A 15,724-nucleotide genomic window follows, 5' to 3' on the forward strand; every position below is an offset into this window, starting at 1 on the left:
GGCAGAGAAAGGTGACCCTAGTTTCCCTGAGGGATAAATAAATGGTGCCTAAAGCCCACATGCCTTCAAATACTTCAAAGTATGGGCAGTGGAGGCTCTGTGGGACACAGGGGCCGGCATGAAAATGGTCAAGTGTCAGCTAGTGTCTACAGAGCAGGTCCCTCAGAACACATTGCCCCAAGTTCTAGTCACTGGCAATTGTGACAGCCATCTACTGGTGGCTCTGGTTTCCTTTGAGTTAGAGTGAAGATCTCAGGTTCTCTGACAGTTACTGTGAACCCTGCCATGTCTAGGAATTGTTTGCTAGGCAATGGCCTAGAACACAATACCAGGAGCAAGGTAGAGCTCAGGTTTCATTTGGAGATGATGGGAATGCCTCAGTGGGTCTTTATGACCACACAGACCATGGCTGTCCGGAAAGGGATCTAAGGGAGTCTGGTGCCTGGAACAATGGCCCAGGCAGCTGCCAAGGAGAGTGGCAAGGAGCATGGGAAACCAATACCTGAATTTCTCATGGGGGAGATTGACCGGGTTCCTGAGGAGGAGGCCCGGAGCTAACCGGAGCTTGCCAGCCTGCAGATTGAGGACGGGCCTACCAGGGAGAAGTTTGGACAAGTATAGAAAGAGTGTCCCAATCTTGAGGGCTTGAGGTGCCAGGCCTCAGCCCATGCAGCAGGTGAAGCCTCTAGAGATTAAATAATCCACTGGGAGAACAATCTCCCCTATAGCTGGCCTAAGGCTACTGTTGCAGGGGTAGCCCATGTGCTTGTAGTCCCCCAGTATCACAGGACCTTCCTACTGGGTTTGGTTCAAGACATACCCCGGAAGGACATTTAGGGCAAGACAAGACCTTTGCCAAGCTTGTCTCCCACTTCTATTGGTTCAGAATGAAGACAACCTCAGATGCATTCTGCAGGGCCTATCCCACCTGCCAGGCCAGTGGGAAATCAGTGAAAAAGTCAAAAGCTCTCCTGATTCCATTACCAGTCCTTAGCACCCCTATTTGAAAGGGTGGGCATTAACATCATTGGACCATTGGACCCCAAGACAGCCCTATCAATCAATCAATCAATCAGGATTTCTAAAGTGTGTCTGCTTCACCCATGACGGTCTTGAGCCACTGTGGGATCATACTGCGGGACCACGCTGCCTGTTACAATGAACTGAACAACCAGGTCTTGAGGTCCTTCCTGAACTGCTGGAGCAAACTTGAGGCTCTGTGTTGCAGGGGTGTTCCAGGTCTTAACCGCCAGGTGGGAAAAGGAGCGGCCTCGTTGTTTGTCCAGCTGTTGGGTAGCTGCTAGGGAGATGGATCTGGAACGGAGTTCTTTGATGGGTTCGAAGAAATTCACTAATCTGTTGAGGTAGGCTGCTCCTTCATTGTGTAGTGCCTTGTAAGCATGGGTGAGCAGCTTAAACCGGGATCTTTTCATGACTGGTAGCCAGTGGAGTTTCCTTAGGTAGGGTGTGATGTGCATCTGTCTGGCGAGGTCAAGGATGAGACTAGCTGCTGCGACGGTATGCCTGCTGTTGGGTGGGAGCCATCTGAAGGCCTTCCTGAGCATACGAGGAGCAGTGAGGGAGGATGATCTGTGTTCTTCCTGTTAGGTAGGATGCGATCCACTTTAGAGCTGCTCTTTGGATTCCAATCTGGTGGAGTCTGCTGATCAGTGTGTGGTGGGATACGGTGTCGAAGGCTGCTTAGAGGTTGAGTAGGATGAGGATAGCGGTTTCTCCATGGTCTAGCAGCATTCTAATGTTGTCCATGGCTTCGACTAGAGCTGGCTTTGTGCTGTGGTTTGCTCTAAAACCTGATTGGGTGGGGTTCATAAGGTTATTGTTCTCCAGATGTCTAGTTAGCTGAATGTTGATAGCTTTCTTAATGACCTTGGCTGGGAAGAGGAGCAGCATCTGTTGAGGTAGGCTGCTCCTTCATTGTGTAGTGCCTTGTAAGCATGGGTGAGCAGCTTAAACCGGGATCTTTTCATGACTGGTAGCCAGTGGAGTTTCCTGAGATAGGGTGTGATGTGCATCTGTCTGGCGAGGTCAAGGATGAGACTAGCTGCTGCGACGGTATGCCTGCTGTTGGGTGGGAGCCATCTGAAGGCCTTCCTGAGCATACGGAGGGTGAGGAAGCAAGCGGAGGAGACGGCGCTCACCTGCTTCTTCCAGGAAAGCTGGCTGTTGAGGATGATGCCGAGGTTGTGGGCGTGTTTGCTGGATTTGGGGGTTTGGCCTAGCTCAAATGGCCACCATTTGTTGTTCCAGAGGGTGTCCTTGCCTTTCCCAAAGATGAGATTTGCTGTCTTGTCGGTTATGAGTTTGAGACAGTTGCTGTTCATCCATACAGCCACATCTTTTTCATGCATCTTTGAAACTTGTCTTTGATGGTTGTTGGGTCATCAGTCAGGGAGAGGATGAGATAGGTGTCATCGGCATAGGAGATGATGTTGAGTTTGTGGCTCCTGACAATGTCGGCCAGGGGTATTGTGTATACATTGAAGTGGGTCTGCTGAGGGATAAGCCTTGAGGTACACCACAGCTGATGTTCTTAGGGAACGAGGAGCAGTGAGGGAGGATGATCTGTGTTCTTCCTGTTAGGTAGCTTTAGAGCTGCTCTTTCTTAAGGACCTTGGCTGGGAAGAGGAGCAGGAAGAAGGGTCAGTAGTTCTTGAGTGCACCTGGGTCTGCGATGGTTTCTTCAGCAGTGGCTACACGTCGGCATGTTTCCATTTCTGGGGGAAGTGGGCTATGGTATTCGAGGAGTTGAGGACCTTGGTGAGTTCTTTGTTGATGAGTTGATTGCAGAGGTTGAAAGTGTGGTGGGGCAGGGGTCCGCTGTGGCTACAGGGTGGATGGATCTCATGATGGACTCTCATGATGGACTCAGTTTCCTTCTCTGTGAGTGTGTTCCAAGAGGTGAGCTGGTGTGGATGGGCATCGGTTGGAGTGAAGAGGTTGTTGTTGTCCATGGAGGATGGTTGAGGTACAAAGTCTTGGCAGATGGTGTTGATTTTGTTGTAGAAATGTCTGCAAGGGTGTCGCAGTGGGCTTGAGAGGGAGTGGTAATGTCTTCGGTAGCCGCGGGAAACAGGTTTGTGTTGGTCTTGGTGGTGTTAAAGATTGCATTAATCTCTTTGCATGAGCTGAAAGCCATTTTGTACTTGGCAGCCATTTTAGTTAGCTATGTGCTGGACATTTGCTGTTTCCCTCTCCCAGAATCTTGCACATGCGCAGAAATGCTTAGCTAGTAGAGTGCACCTGTTCCTAGTATAGAACTGTCAGGCTGTTCTAACTGATGTCAGCAACTTATTACTCCTCCTAATTGTTGACTGTGCAGTTTCTGTATGACCATCTATGTGCATAACTCTACTCATGTGTACTTGTACCGCCTTTTTCAGCCCCTGTGTGGGTATAAAAGGACCATGCTTCTTCTGTTCAGTGTGCTACTTCACTCAACACCGAAGGGTGCTGTGTGAATGTAGTTCCACCTCATGAGGTTTATTAAACTTTGTATTTTCTATTCCAGTTTCTGTGCCAACTTCTTCCTATTGGTCTGAGGACTCTGTGCAGAGAAGGGCGAACCCCTTGCACTGGTAGGCCTAGCTGAGGTCACCATCAACAAATTGGCGCCCAACTACTGGGGCTCATCGGTGACTCGGATGCCCAAAGGATTGGTCGCGACGAAGGATTGGAATCTCGCTGTGGACGCGATCGCTGCCCAATGAGACCCGAGTCTTGGCAACCACGGCGTTTTCCTTTCTTTCTGATCTGACCATCCAGGTGGTGCCGGTCCTCGACTGAGATCTCTTCTGTTGGTTCGCCGTGCAGTGACCATTTGGTCGATTTTAGAACTTGGCAGTTGGAACCTGGACACCAAGTGATTGGTAAGTGTCCTTCTGTGGCGCTTGCTGTTGGTTTTGATGCCTGGGATTGGTAAGGTAGGTTAGTAACACTTACTGTGGCTTTTGGATTTTGGAATGGGTGTTGGCCAACTTGGTTTGTTATTAGATTTATATATGGATTGCAATCTATATAGGCAGGTAATGAGGAGAATTTTCTCTATTTGAATTGATTTGAACGGCACATCGTACTAAAGGTACCTTAAGTGCTACTTTGATTATAATACTGCATATTCTGCACTATTTTTGGCATGCCTGTTTTTAGCACACTTCATAGGATGTGTTGCTTTTGTAGTGGTACCAATTTGAGACTAGATGAAACACAACTGGCCCCCCGGAAGGGACGCCTAATAGGGATATGTATATTAAGTATGGTCTTTTTTCTATAATGTACAGCGCATTATGGAATAAATACACTCGTAAGGATCCTGAGTTGCGTTGGCCTATGTATGGGTCATTTGATTTACGAAAGATTGAGTATGTGGAACAATGTATGTTTAAGCGAAAGACTAGGCAAGAGATGTTTGATTGTGTACGAATGTGGGAGAAAGAAGTGCGTGAACGAATGAAGCGTGAGCAAGCCTTGATTGAAAAAGAACAGCAAAAGAACATTTATGTGAAAGCATTAGAGCTGAAGAACAAAGCAGTTAATTGTAAGCAAGTGCGTGATGGTCTTTTTGTTTTCCCCAAGGTGAATTTATGAATGTGTTGCTTTCTTGGATGTACCATTTTAAACTTGTACATAATTAGCTGGCTCCCCTAGAGGGGATACTTAACTAGGTTTAGGTATAAAAAAGTATTTCTTCTTTGGTGACTAGTACCCCGAGGAACTAAATATGTACATAGAAAGGATCCTGGTCTGTGCACTTAGTAACATTCATAAGTGGTGATATCCAGAGCGTTTTTTCTTGGTGTTCTGCCAGCCAAATCTAGTGAATACGACTTACAACTAGTATTTACAAATGGTTTGGTTTAAGTACAGTCTGTGGGCTGTCTTTTGTTTCTGTCCTAAGTGTTGATCTGTGGGTTAAATGTGTGTTTAAATGTCTGTGGTTTGTCATTAGTGGTACTTGTAAGTAGCGATTGCGCTCTTGGTGCAAGAATGGCTAGCCTTAAGTGCCCTGTATTATGTGTATGACACCGTTTTGAAAATGTCTGGAATGAGCTCAATGTTTTTTTTTTTTTTGTCATCATTCTGTTGTGCCAAATATCATTAAAATAAAATACATTTTAAAAGAATCCAGCAATGAATTATATAATATATGCTAAATAGCTGCACGCTATCATTAAATTGACAGAGTAAGACACTATACATGTGTGCAAATTGCCACAATGTTAAAGATAAAATTAGAATCCACATTTAATAGGAATAAAAAAAGCTTCAAAAAACGAAATTGTGTGTTTTGCAATAGATAAATTAAGATACAAAATGTCACAGCATTTATCCTTCTGTATTAGGTATTAAAAGGCATTCACATTATCTGAGTGAATTGACCCAAAATACACATTACAGAACGACAGATTTGTGCTGGCTGGAAGGCTGACTTGAAAGGCGTGTGAATTCGACGCCTTTACGTGTCAAGCAGCTGTGTCAGCACGTGGGTATTTCTGACTCCGGCCACAGAGAACAGCTGAAGTCAAACACGGTGTAAAATCCTGCATTTCAGACTGCTGTTTTAAAAGTTAGAAATATAGTTTCATTATTTTTGATAAACAGGGGACAGATTGACAGTAGGGATTTATTTTCTTAATGCCTTTTTAAATAAGGATAAGAGTGGTTTTTGATGTTAAATAATAATGACTGTCCTTCATTTAAAAGTGGCGCAGACTTTCAAGTTCAGTTTCTGTTCTTAGGGCTATGAATGAATGCGTTTAAATATGATAGGCAAGGGATGCAGCTTGCTTTTCATATGTGGACTCATCAAAATGATTGGATTTATTAAAAAAATATATATATTTTGATTATATAAAAAATGTTATTTAAAATAGGTGCATTAAATTCGTTTTTTAATATGCATTTTGCCTAATAATGATACTGTGATCTCCTAGCATCCAAATTGAATTTAAGCCATGCTATACAGCAATAGGGGGTCACTTACATGTGAAATGTCACTTTACCCAGGCGTACAAAACTCATTTTTATAAGGGTATACATTATACATTTCTGATGCCACATCTCTGGGATATGTAGGGAACATTATGGGGATGACTATTATGCAAAAACATTGTAGGATATTCATTTTTAAGTGCCCCAAACATCAAAGCCGAAATTGAGTAAAATTCACTATTTAAATGAGGTTATTCCAATCAGAGCAGCTTTTAAACTGCCTCAGGCTACAGTAAATTCACATATGTAAGCATAGAATGAATAGCTGACATCTATACTGCTAGACAAGCACTCGGCACACTGCTTACAAATATAAATATGTACAAAAAACTGGCAGAAGTTATTAAGCTTACCTCTGAATTGCTGGTAGACAGGAAAGAAGTGGGTTTTGCTGTTGCTCTTTCAGTCTCCAGGGTCACTCTGAATTGGGACACCCCCATGAAAACCTTGCACGCAAGATGGGACAGCTGCATAGGTTAAAGGCCGAAGTCCTACATTTAGAAGCCTGCAGGGCTCAGCGCAACGTTTGCTTTGACATTTCGACATTTGAAAGACGAAATGGCAGGGCAGGGACAGAAAGAGGTTTTGCTTGCTTTTTTTTTTTGCAAAACCAAGTTTTTGTTCACTCATATGAACAGATTGAATAATACTGGTATATGTCAGCTTTTATTAAGACAATGGCTCTGTCATATGTATAGCACTAATGCTTTCAGGGCTGAATTAAGGAAGCAATGGGATTTAGTTTCAATTCATGTGCCCTCGTGTCAAACTTGTACATTTGCTAAAGGAAAATGGGGCATATTAACAAGCCAGGCGATAAAATTATCGCCGCTTTAGCGGCAGAAAACCGCCGCTAGAGCGGCAATAATGGGCTTGATAATATGCTCTATGGAATTCCAATTGAAGCCCATGTTAGACGTCCTTCACATATAACATGGGTTTCAATTGGAATTCCATAGAGCATATTATCAAGCCCATTATCGCCATTTTAGCTGCAGTTTTCTGCCACTATAGCGGCGATAATCGTATCGCCTGTCTTGGTAATATGCCCCCATGTTCTTTAGCTAGCTCAATGTGCTATTTAGCTCCTCAGAGTTTGTTTATGCCTAGTTGCTACAACTTGGGGTTGATAGTGTTGACAGAATGAAACCTATTACAGGTTTCCTACTGTCAAAAATGGGGGGAGGAGGCTAGCTCCTCTACAAATTAAGGGTAGGCAAATTTATGTTTTCTCTCTCTTTTTCCTAATTTCTTTTGAGCCTGTCTAAACTGTCTGTGAAATAGCCATGAGACATTTTTTTTTTGGAAAACCTTTATTTGAAAATCAGGACACAGCTATTCAGCCGACAACCCGGAGGTTCGGCAGCATCGATAATTAGAGACAGTGATGCGTCCCCAGTACAGTACAAAGAGAAGTGCAAAGGTTCAATTTTAAGTAAACACAAAAACTCACAACAAACCCCAGCAAGGCAAGAACACTAAAAGCCCATGGTGAGAGCCCCCAGGGGAGACCGGACCCCACTCGTCTACCAGTTACAAGATAGTGTAAGGAGGAAGAAGGGGGACAGCAGAGGCCAAAATAGTTCATAAACCAGACTGTGCTGGAAAGAAGGTCAGGGGGAAAGCTGTTCCTCGGGAGGTTCCAGATCAGGGGCAAGACATATTCCCCCCCTGTATTGATTCCACCGCCCCCAGATGGCGTGCCACTTCCGGGGGCGGCCTCTAGAGCAATAGACCGTCTTCTCCCTAAACATGCTCCAGTCCATGTTTTCTTTCCACGCAGTCAGTGTGGGGGGCCCCGAGGAGCCCCACAATCGCGCGATATCCCTCTTAGCGACCATGTTACCCAGAGTCACCCATTGGGTCCTCGCCTCATCGAGGTCAGTGGGCCCCCAGACATTCAGGAGACAACACCGCACCTCCGGCTGCACAGCAATGCCAGTCACCTCCCCCATAACTGCATGGACTCTCCTCCAAAATTCCGCAATGACACCACACTCCCAAATGATGTGCAGGAAAGTACCCACCATACCACACCCCCTCCTGCACAGGCCGTCCTCCGAGAACCCCATGTGGACCAGCCTTGGCCCCGTCACATACACTCGGTGCAGTATTTTGAGCTGCACCAGCCTCAGACGCGACGGGATCGCAACCTCCTTAGGAGAAGAAACAGCTGACTGCCAGTCCTCATCATCCAACTCGAGGCCATCCCTAGTCCACTGGTCCCTCAGCCCCAGGAGCATGTCCGCCCGGACGTTTATCAGTTTCTTATATATGAGCGAGATCGTGCTCTCGGGCATATGGCCATCAAGGACCCGGTCCTCCAAAGGAGAGGACTCAGGCACCTTCTCACCCTCCACGAGGACTGATCGGAGGGCGTGGCGCATCTGAATATACCTGAAATACTCGGAGGGCCCCAGCTCATACTCAGTCTGCAAATCCTCAAAGGACTTCACCTTCCCCTTATGCAGCACATCTCCCACCCTGGAGATGCCAATCAGGTCCCATTTATCAAAGCCTTTTGTATGCCAAAGCCTTCCCAATCTCTCCGATTCAAACAACGGGGTAGCGAGGGTGAGCCTATCCTTCCAGCCCAGCGAGTCAGTTGCCATCTTCCACACCCACACTGCCACACCGGTGGGCCCCGTGAGGGACGAGTCTAGGGACCGCGAGTACAACGCCCTGTAGTAGTTACCACCACGCAGCAACCACCTGTCCATGGCATACCCAGGGCTGAGGGCAGGGCCATAAAACCCATGATTGATCGCGCTCAGCTGTGTGGCCCAATAGTACCGTCGGATGTCTGGGAGCGCAATGCCCCGTCGTACCATGGAAGCATCAACTTTGCAATAGCTATTCGCGGCCGCCCATCCCAAAGCAACGTCCTTTGGAGGCCTTCGACCTCCCGAAAGTTTTTGGCCGGCACCCAATCCAAGGTATTCTGTAAGGCGTAGAGGAAGCGGGGAAGAGACATCATTTTGAACAGGGCCGCACGCCCAACGAGGGAGAGCGGCAGCCTCCGCCAACCTTCAACATCGCGCCTCAGGCGTGCCAGGGGGGGGAGCAGATTCTTCTCATAACGCACAGCAGAGTCCATGGAGATAAAGATCCCCAAATACACGAAACCCTGCTGGGCGACCTGTATCGAACATGTTCTCGGGATCGGGGGAACCTCGCCACTAAGAACATACAAGTACGATTTGCTCCAATTGATGACGAGACCCGAGTTCCTACCAAAAGATGTGAGTACGTCACAGACCACTATAAGTGACTTCTTAGGTGAGGCAAGATACAACAGGATATCATCGGCATAGAGCGAAATACGGTCCTCGTGTTCAGGCGACCACCGAAGGCCCCGTATATCCGGGTGCCAACGTATCCACGCAGCCAGCGGCTCAAGGGCGAGGGCGAACAACAGAGGCGACAGGGGGCAACCCTGCCGAGTACCCCTCCCAAGCTGAAACGGAGTCGACGCCCGACCATTCACCACAACACTCGCTAGCGGCCCCTCGTACAACAACCTCACCCAGCTCACAAAACCGCGGCCAAAGCCGAACTTGGCCAGCACGGCCCACAAGTATGCCCACTCCACCGTGTCAAAGGCCATCGTGGCATCAAGAGACGCCACAATAGCCGGTTCACGCAGCGTGCCCGCCCTGGCGATTACGCCATGAAGACGCCTAAGATTCAACGCTGTGTTTCGGTGCGGGATGAAGCCGGATTGATCCGGGTGGACCAAGTCGCCAAGTACCCTAATCAAACGGGTCGCCAGGAGTTTAGCCAGAATTTTCGGCTCCGCGTTAAGAAGTGAAATAGGCCGATATGAGGCGCACTTATCGCGGGGCTTACCCTCTTTGTGTATGACCACAATCGACGCCAGTCGCTGATCCAACGGGAGGGTCCCAGGGTCCCACCCCCCCGCGCCTCCAAAAACATGGCGCGCAGGTGAGGGGCGACCCTATCCGGGAACAGCTTGTACAGGTCGATCGGCAAGCCGTTCGGTCCCGAGGCCTTACCCGAGTTTAACGCACGGATAGCCCCCGCCACCTCATCGACCGTTATGTCACCATCTAAATCGTCCCTATCTATATCAGAGAGGCAAGGCAGCTCGATATCACGGAGGAGGCCACATGAGTCCTCGGGCGGCCTATCCGACGCAGAGGCATAAACCCTACAGAAATAATCCGAGAAACACTTTACAATCCCCTCAGGTTCCACAATCGCCTCTCCCCTCTCTCCCGTCAGCTCTGGCACCACTCTATTGACCCGTTCTTTTTTGTCCAGCCACGCCAGGAGTTTCCCTGCCTTATCACCAACATCATACAGTCGGCCCTGCTGTTCCCTACTAAGGGTCTTAGCGGCGTTCGTCACCAGATCTTTATACTCAGTTTGCTTCAGACAAAGCTCATGCAGTGAGGACTCTGTAACCTCCTCCTCCATCGCTCCCTCCAGAGCCGCGATCTCCTCCTCCACCTGCAGAACCTCGCCATCTCTCCGCCTCTTGGCAGCCACTACTAGGGAGAGGGCTTCCCCCCGAAGCACGGTCTTAAAAGCTTCCCACAGCGACACTGCCGAGTCCACGGTTCCCTGATTGTCCTTGAAAAAATTATCTACCGTCTTTACCAGGGCGCTGCGCATCTTGGGGTCTCGGAAATACCACGGGTTGATAGGGGCCACCCTTCCTCCTCCCTCCCGACCTAGATCCAGCCGGATCCACACTGGCGAGTGGTCAGATATACCGCGCGCCATGTGCCTCGCTTCGGATACCAACGAGGCATGCGCGGCCAGAGTGAGCAGGTAATCAATCCTGGAAAGGCTACCATGTGCCCCGGAGTGGAACGTGTATTGGCTCTGTGTGGGATGCCGGAGCCTCCAGCAGTCTATCAGGCCAAGCGTGTCTAGGAAGTCTGGAAGCCATTTCTGAGCCCCCCCTGTGTCCCTGGGCGGGTATCTATCCAGCAGGCCGGAGCCAACAGCGTTGAAATCCCCTCCCACCACAAGCATTCCCCCCGGGAGATCCAGCAGGGCCCTACCCAGATCTGCAAACGTGGAGGCCTGCAGGGCCGGCGGGACATAAACCGAAACTAAAACCAAAGTCCTTCCTTCCCACCGCCCCGCCACCGCCACAAACCTCCCCCTATCATCAACAATGGTGGAGTCCACCTCACATGGCAACGAAGCTCTAACTAGGATGCCCACACCCCTGGACCCAGATGAGAATCCCGAATGTGCAATGAATTTATACCCCTTCCTATTCAGGGCATAGCACGTATTACCTATAAGGTGCGTCTCCTGCAGCAGGGCAACATCCGGCATTGATCGTTTCAAGAATTGCAAAACAATCCCCCGCTTAATGCGATCTCCCAAACCATTAACATTCCAGCTTATAACACTTAAGCCCCTACCCCCCATCCTCAAACGGAAAGAGGCCCTCCCCACACCCGAGGAGCCACCATGGAACAGCCCTGGAAGCAATCATCATGCCTTGCAGAAATAAACCCCCCAACAACAAACCCAAAATCCCTGAAACTCCCCCCACCCTGCACCCCTGCTGCAGCTTACAAAGCCCCCCCAACTTGCAGTGTGCCTGTCGCCCTACAAAACCAAAAGTCTACAAAAAGTAACCTAAGGGAGGAAAAGAGCACCCCTCGTCCTCCCGCAACCCTCCACAGTTACTGCACTCTATGCAAGTCTTCAAGTATAGTCAAATCAAGTCAGACCGGCTCCGAGATGTCAGCCCCGTCCATCCCGGCCACCGTCTCCATCCTCGGCTATGTCGTCCCCCGTCCGTCGCCGGGGCAAAGCGTCCAGCCATTCGTCGGCCATAACAGGAGAGTCAAAAAAGAATGTCCGATCGTCGTGCACCACCCGCAGTCTGGCAGGGAAGAGCATGGCATACTTCAGATCTCTTTCCCGGAGCCGCCGCTTCACCCCTAAGAAGCCCTGTCTCTGCCTCTGCACCTGCTGGGTGAAGTCCGGATAGAAATTCACCGACGCGTTCTGGAAGGGGACCGGGCCCGTCACCCTCGATGCTTGCAGGATAGCGTCCCGATCTCGAAAATGAAAGAGCCGGGCGACGATCGGCCTCGGCGGGGCACCCGCATTGGGCCTCCCGCCCGGCACTCTATGGGCCCTTTCTACCGCAAAGAACTTCCCAAGGCCCTTAGGCTTCAGATGATTAAGGACCAAGTCCTCAACAAGCAGGTCAACCGAAGCCTCATCCGAGGACTCCGGGACCCCAATGACGCGCACGTTGTTACGCCTGGCCCGGCTCTCAAAGTCCTCCAGCCGGCGGGCGACGAGATCACTCTCGGTCCTCAGCTTACGAACCTCGGTCTGCAGTTCCGTAACATCATCAGTGAGGCCCGTGGTCTTGAGGTCCAAGTTCTTAACCCGTTCATTTGTTTTGCCCAAGTCCGCACAGATCAGGTTTACATCCACCAAGATGGCATCCACCTTATGCGCCAGGGCCTCAAACTGTCTCCCAATCGAGGTCTGCATCCCTTCGAGCGCGCCCATGACATCTTGTAGAGAGAGCTCCGGGGCCACAGGCGAGTCCTCCTTCTGGGCATCCGGCGCCTGGCTCGATCCACTCGGTGATCCCTTCTGCAGAGCATAGCGGTCCATGCTGTTGACTTGGGTATAAGTTCCCCGCCTGGTAGACTTAGCCTTCAGCCGATCCCCTTCTGCTTTGCCCGACATGGTTGACTCCAAGCAGGTCAGTTCAGTTAAGACAGGTCCCTCTCAAGGAAAGGAATAAGGAGTGATCAGTTCAGCCGTGGGCCGCCAGAGTAGCCTGCAGAGCGTCCTTGGGGCAATAAAGCCACCCAGAGCTCTCCAGTGGCAGGGCTGACAAAGAGAGCAAAATCGAAAGTGAAAGAGCGGGGACCTCCGTCCGACAGTTCACACCTCGCCTGGCCGTTGTTGTTCAACTAGGAGTCGGGCATCCTGCCAACTCTAGCCCCTGGCTTCCCTGGGGGATAGGCCGCAATCTTCCGCCAGGCGTAAGTCCGGTTCCCGGTGGGCGATCCGACCGCGGGTAGCATCAATCGCCTCCCTGACCAATCAGCTACACGATGCCATGCATACCGACAGGATTAAAGACAGGATAGTCGACGGAGGGAGCGAGGGTCTCGGGAGCTCTGAGCTCACGCGGCCATCTTGGTCAAGCGCTAGGCTCCTCCCCAGCCATGAGACATTTAATTGGCTATTCAGTAATACTGTTTTAAACATTATTAGCATTAATGAAATGAATAAATAAATTTGCTATGTTACTGCCCATCCTGTCTGATGAAATTATGAAAGGATGAGTAGTCTAGATTGTGGTTTCCTTATTTGATCTTTAAGGGGAACCAGCTGTGGGTAGTTTTTGTTCAACAATTCTCAGGTGATAACACCACTATTGTTTGTTATTCTCATGCTAGATACAGTTTTGCAAGGGCATTGCTAGTTTTTATTAGCTAGTCTGTTTAAATAAACTGTCAGTCCTTACTAGAGCTGATGTTGCATAGTTTGGATTGTGAAAAATAGAATGCAGAGAAGATGCCCATGTGATCCTTAGCAAACATTTTTGAGGAAAATGTTGTTTTATAGGAGTCTGTTTGTCACAAGATGTTCTGCTGGAGAAAATGTACCCATTATGTTGAAGTTTTTAGTTCTTTATGTAATAGGAATCCCTGTTAAATTAGCAGTTTTAGATTTTCCTGTTGCTCCTATAACATGTGAGCATGGTCCTAAGCATAGAATGTAGGTGCTTTTATTAAGAGAAATCATTTTAGAAGTGTCTGCAGTCCTGTAGAAGTAATGCAAAGTCTATGGGTAAAAGTGTAGAACATTTCCTTTTTTCTTGAGGGTCTTTAGATGATTAAGATAGGAATATACATATGTAAGGATTTGGTGTATGTCTGTATTGTTTTTCTATTTTCCTCAGAATTTAGTAAATGAACACAGACTTCCTTGGCTGCTTGGGATTGGATGACGTATTACTCTTATCAGTTCACCAAAGAGTTCCTTTTATACTTGCCAATAGGTCGAGGCTGTTGTTTTTTTTACTCTCACATAGATGAAAGTGGTTCTTGGGTGCCTTGCTAATATATGGGGCGTCCCTAGACTAGGAAGTATTCTGAGACTATCCTCTCTGTTGATAGATTATTTCTGTGCCTTGTCTAAAGACCTTTTGTCCTGTCCACCAATAGATATTTGCTGCCTTACAACCATTGCCAGAGGGGCACGGACATCAGATCCAGCTTGGAGAGTCAGCACCAGTCCAGCTTGAAGTCAAAGTGAAGGTAACCAGCACAGGCATTGCTGGCAACCAGGACCTCAGTGAAGGTAGAAGGCCGGAAGCACTGGGATGTGAAGTGTGTACCCCTGCCACTGTCTTGGGCGAAAGACGGGGTCACAAATCACAAAGGAGAAATCGTGGATCAAGTTTTTGATGCCCAGCCGAGAGTCACAGACCGACCAGGAAGGCGAGAAAGTTTTTGCTTGAGGTAACCCCCTTTGAAACAAGGGTTGCTTCAGAGATCCTAGCATCAGGCCTCTAAATCCTGGTCCCAAAGTGGCTGTAAAGTTTTCACCTTTGTTGGTCAAGAGATACCTGGGCACACTGAATGCAATCTATGGCCCCAACGAAAGAGCAGTGTGCCAGCAGAGTAATACAGGAGTTAGGGAAGGACTTGAGTTCAGGGTACAGGTGCTGTGTCTCTGGTGCCTGTTAGATTGAAATGAAGAAAACTGGTGCACTGCCTGAGACACTGGACAGGATCTCTGAGAGCATTTGCCCTGGTGGGTGATTGCCCTATCCTGAAAGAAGAAACTTTTCCCTTGAAACTGGGCCGTGATTCCTGAGTTGCGAGTTGTGCAGCTCCACCGTGGGAACAACAAGAGCCTGCCTGTGAGGCTCAAACGGACACAGGGAGAAGACTCCCCTCTGGTTGGTTGTACAGCGGCTTTAATTTCCCAAGGACTTCCTTTTCTTTTTTGTTGAAAATGTACCCCATTGGTCATCCCATTTTTGAGGAGGAGCAACCCTTTGCAGCTCTTCGTCCTAATTCTCATGGTCCTGTGTGGTCCTCCTGGTCCCCTGGATCCAGGATCATTTTTGTAATAATATGTCTGACTGCCTTCATAATTGTATTGGGAATAATGTTTATTCTTCGATAAATGTTACTTTACCCTTTTCTTGATTGATATTCTAGCCCTCATAAAGGAAACACTGGAAAAGTCTAGTGAAAATGTTTTTATAAGATATGTGCTGTTGGCTATTTTGAAGTTGAAATTGATGGTCACTGAAATGCATAGAAGTCTTGAAAATGTTTTTACTGGATGGTTCTAGGATTTGCTTAGGACTAGAAAGCTAATAGTTATGTTTCTGATAATAGTAATTACTCTCTCCTGCTATCTGTATGACCCAATGCTCTGTTCCCTTTGTACTCCTGCTTATACCTTATACATACCAGCTTAACAATATTTAGAATGAGAAATGCCCACCTAGCAATGAATTAGGATATTGATAAATTTATGAAAAAATTAATGTGCATATTTTTTGTTTTCCTACTGGATTATGGGAAATGTCTTTAGCTTATGCTAAAAGGACCGTCTGTTGAAGATTGCATTAATCTCTTTGCATGAGCTGAAAGCCATTTTGTACTTGGCAGCCATTTTAGTTAGCTATGTGCTTTACATTTGCTGTTTCCCTCTCCCAGAGTCTTGC

This window comes from Triturus cristatus, chromosome 3_1 (genome assembly GCF_964204655.1).
Source record: "Triturus cristatus chromosome 3_1, aTriCri1.1, whole genome shotgun sequence".
In the NCBI taxonomy this organism is placed as follows: Eukaryota; Metazoa; Chordata; class Amphibia; order Caudata; family Salamandridae; genus Triturus; species Triturus cristatus.